The sequence below is a fragment of the Callorhinus ursinus genome, unplaced genomic scaffold (genome assembly GCF_003265705.2).
Source record: "Callorhinus ursinus isolate GAN/ISIS: 27379988/994484 unplaced genomic scaffold, GSC_fseal_2.0 scaffold1, whole genome shotgun sequence".
NCBI lineage: Eukaryota > Metazoa > Chordata > Mammalia > Carnivora > Otariidae > Callorhinus > Callorhinus ursinus.
This window is the reverse complement of record NW_027397063.1, coordinates 103085552-103090501: the sequence shown is the minus strand read 5'-3', so window position 1 is coordinate 103090501 and position 4950 is coordinate 103085552.

Below are 4950 nucleotides of genomic sequence, written 5' to 3'. Positions count from 1 at the left end.
TAAAATTAGCAGATGAGAGAGTGGGGAATCTGGATGCCTGGGTTCTGTTCTTTGGCCTTTCACTAAAAAACTAATAATCTTGGAGGAAATCAATATGTTGGGATATTGATATTGGGATCCATATATTCTGGCTCTGTTGTGGGCTGCGGTGTGATAAGGCTGCTAAAGGGTTTTTGGAATTGGCGGTGGCTTGTAGACCAGCCATGATGCTCCTGCAGGCAGAAGAAGTGTTTCTTATAGGCAGTTTGACCCAGTTTTTTTTTTTTTTAAACTTTATTTATTTGTGTGTGAGAGAGAAAGCACAAGCAGGGGGAGCGGCAGGCAGAGGGAGAAGGAGGCTCCCCGCTGAACAGGGAGCCCGATGTGGGGCTCGATCCCAGGACCCTGGGATCATGACCTGAGCCGAAGGCAGATGCTTAACCGATTGAGCCACCCAGGTATCCCTGGCCCAATTTTGTCTTGTTTTAATTAATGCTGTAATTGTACACCATTAAAAAAATAAGATGAGTTATAAATTTTTCCATTATGATATGAAAAAAGGGCAGAAAAGAGAAACCAAAAGAAAATTACCTGTATTCCTTTTTTTTTTTTTTTGAGTAGTGGGGAGGGGCAGAAGGAGAGAGAGAATCTTCAGTGGGCTCCATGTCTAGCGTGGAGACCATCACAGGGCTGGATCTCACACCCCTGAGATCATGACCTGACCTGAAATCAAGAGTTGGATGCTTAACCAACTGAGTCACCCAGGAGCCCCCAAAATTACCTGTATTCCTATCACTCAGATCCAACATTTGGTATCTTTTATTCCCTTGATCTGAAGAGAATTTGATGTAAATGTCTTCTGTGATAACTAATAGATTCACTTCTTTGGGCTCATGTTCAGGAAATTAAACCACAAACCAAAAGACTGTTGTATGTTAAATATTTATTAAATAATTATTTAACACAATTAATTGGTAATAATAATTTCATGTTATTTTATTATCATTATTATTATGAATGACTAACAAGGGCCAAATGAGGGTGACACTCTTTATGCCAGCATCACTTCTAACTTTGTGTGTAAAACTGAGTCAAACCAGGCCCTTTTGGAAATTACATGTAAAAGTGAGTGAGGACCAGAAAGTAACAGATAAATATATAAACTATTTTTTAAATTTTTATTTGATGCCGCTAAGTTATCTTTTTTTTTCAGATTTTATTTATTCATTTGAAATACAGAGAGAGAGAGACAGAGAGCATGAGCAGGGGGAGAGGCAGAGGGAGAGGGAGAAGCAGTCTCCCTGCTGAGCCAGGAGCCCGATGTGGGGCTCGATCCCAGGACCCCGGGATCATGACCTGAGCCGAAGGCAGGCGCTTAACCATCTGAGCCACCCAAGTGCCCCTGATGCTGCTAAGTTATCTTATTTGATAAAATAAAATGAAAATCACTTGCAAGTATGAAGGAAAACCCTAGGATGGTTTTCCAAGGTAGGGTGAAGCATCCAGTACACAGTACTAGTTAAACCTATTGGCTCTGATGTCAGATGGGCTGAAATCCTGGCTCCTCCCAAATACTAAGGATAATAGTCCTACTTCATAGGACTGTTGTGAGGATTAATTGAATTAACACATATATGATGGTTAATTTATGTATCAACTTGACTGAGCCAACTGAGTAAAGCAGATGGCCTTCCCTAATGTGGGTGGGTCTCATCCTATCAACTGAAGATCTCTCTCTCTCGGCCTGTCTTCAAACTGGTACATTAGTTTTGTCCTGCCTCCAGACTCAACTTGAACTAGAACTATACCCTCAGCACTCCTGGGTTGCCCACTCACCAACTGCAGATCTTGGGATTTCTCAGTTTCCAGGCTCACAGGAGCCAATCCCTTATAATAAATCTTTTTACATATATGTACATATATATCCTATTGTTTCTGTTTCTCTGGAGAACTCTAATACAACATGTCAAGTCCTTAGGACAGTGTCTAGCACATACCAAGCACACAATAAATCTTGTTAAGATGCATCATGTTGAACCAAACATGATGAAGTTAATTCTGCATTGGGCTCCCTTGGAAGATCTTTGGTGGTCAGTATACAGAGCAGAAACTGTTGCTAGGATTGAGAAGAGGGGTGCCCTCGCTGGCAAGAACGAAAATGCAACAACTGCCAGATGTTTCTCAAGTTCAGAAGCTATGCCACTGAAGTTGTGGTTCTGAGCCTCTCCCTCTCTCATCTACACAGCACACCATTGCCAGAACACTCTTTCTAAAGCGCTTTTTAAAAGGCTACCAGCTAAGGGCACCTGGGTGGCTCAGTCGGTTAAAATGCTACCAGCACATTGAGGGTGAACTCATTCATTGATCCCATGCATATTTATTGAGGTGCTGGGCTTGGTCCTGGGGATATAACAGTGAGTGAAATACCACATCACTGTCCAGGGAGCATAGAGCCTAGTGAGGGAGCCAGACAACCACACATACAGACACCTCTCCAGGCTTAAACTGATACAGCAACAAAAAAAGAACAAGAAAGAACTTGGTGCTGCGGAGGCGATCACTGAGGAGACCCTGATTCAGAAAGCTTTCCTGAAACGCCCTTTACTTCATACCCTCCTCATCCCAGTGCACCACTTTGATTTAGGTTCAATGGATTTTTTTTTGTCTTACAGATGCTACGGGCAGTCACTCACAAAAGGGAGGTCTCTGAGAGTGGAGGAACCCATGGCTCCAGGACATAACAGCATTTGCCCCCAAATTACCCACCTCAGGCATGGAGGGACCTGGATTTCAACTTGTATCCAACCTCTTCCACCTTCCCGCTCCCCTTGTTCTCTCCCATTCTCCCCCTCCCCCATCACTGGGGGCACCCACTCTGCCCTTCTCGCTTCTGGTCAGCTAAACCCCTCTGTGTGGGCCAACCCTATGTGCAATGGGAGAGCAAGAAGGTGGGGCCGGCCCAGGCTGAAGGCAGTAAGGAACGCAAGGGGGGTCTATGTTGGACCTTGAAGGTTGGGTGGGATGTAGGATTTAGTTAAGAGAAATGTGGGGAAAGAGGGCCTGGATTTGGAGAGCAGGGGAGGAGGTGATGCGTGCTGCCAGTGACCAACACAAAGCCATTTGAGTGGTCTGGGAGAACTCTAAAAGGTGGGATGTTCATGGGGCGAGGCAAGTCGGGGGTCATATTATCATGGAAAATAAAACAGACGACGTGCCTGCCCTCAAGGAATTCTCTATTGACTGGAAATTCAGAAGAGAAAAAAAAAGCCTCTCTTTAAAACCTCCTCATGCCCAGGCACAGTTCTGGGCACGACATAGTTTCCAAAGTTCAATACCAGACTGACGGGCTGAAATTCTTTTGAACTCCATAGAGGGCTGACTCCAAACCTTTCCATCTGCTGACTCCTTCTTTGTACACGAAGACCACATTTTCCATTTGCCTTAAAACAGCTTAACATTTTTGCTGCATTACTGAGGCCACTTTAATTTATCACTTTGTTTTAAAGAACCACACCATCCAAAAATAGCACAAAATTACTCATTCTGTTCGAGGGTAGATGGTACTGTAACCTTTACAGAAGGCGTGTTATCTCTCATTGATTGGGCCAGTGTGAATACAGTCCCGATTTTCTGTGTGTTCTAACAGTCTCGAATGGGAGCTGCTCAGTTTTTGTGAAACAGGTTACCTGTTTTTGTTTTTTTTTTCACCTCCAGAGCCACTGAAGGATGGCTGAGCCACAGCTGCACAGCTGGGTTCTGAATTCCTCCCTTGTCCCGGCCCCGGGCAGGGCAGGCTCAGATATTTTAGAAAGAGTTGACTTACCAAACCTTCTCTCTCCCAGCTCTTCATAATGTTATTTCGTGTCTCTATTTCTAAAACGTTTAGTTTTACATAGGATTTCATATTTTAAGCATAGAAGAACATAGTTTAGGATCTCCCTGGAGCCTCTGCAGATAATTTAAAGGGAGAATTTTTTTTGAGAAATAGAAGTCAGGGCTGGGTTTCCCAGAAATTTTGTTGGGGTTGTGATTGTTCTTATCTTTATAGCCTTGTGTCTCCCCCACCCCCCACACATAAGAGGGCTCCTTTGAGGGGTCTGTCCTGAAAAATCACCATAATGGAATATATATGAGGATTAGGCATAGAAATGTCAGGCCTTATTAAGTCTCAGTAGTCAAACTCGCTCTTGTGTTTCCCATTAGGGCTCCAGTCTTTGAGACCTTCCAGAGAGGAAGAATTCTGCCCGTCCCTTAGGAAAGGCAGCCCCTCCCCCAGACTGAGCAGAACCTTGCCTGGGGTCAGTCATTATTGGAAGACTGCAATGTTTTCCATTTTGGTTGACTTTTAGAAAATTCTATTTCAGAGGAGACCTTTGGGAGCTTCATGTAATCAAATTCTGTCAAGGAAGGGAAAGTCTAACTGTTAGTGTATTATTAAATGCCCTGTATAACCACAGAATCTGGGCATTCATAATCCCTCTCCCCAAGGAGCTCAGAGAGCTTTGGATACATTACTTTCTTTTATTCATCCTCACAAGGGACGTGAAGAAAATGAGGGGGCCAGACTCCTTAAACAATCCTCTCGGCATGCTCAGCTGTCACAGTCCCATATTCCTTATTGTCCATTCCGGGCTTCTCTAACTCAGGAGAAATGTGGAGACTTGACAAAGCTTAGAAGGAACCTAAAAGAATGATGAAAGGTAGAGCCACCAGAATGGGGGCAGTTGTCAGGGTTTGGAGGCACCCCTGCTTTGGGAGTGACACAACGACCTTGTAAGTCCACCTGTGAGGGAGGAAAGGGGGCTCCTTCTTTACTGCCTGGGAACCGGTAGATGACTTCGGGAGCCCAGGAATGAGCTGTTGGCCCAGGATACACCTCGCTCAAAAGGCAAGCTCCCCCACCTCCTGCTGCCAAGGAGAGCTGCTGACACATCTCCCTGGCCATCTTCCACTTTAAAGAATGATTCTGCT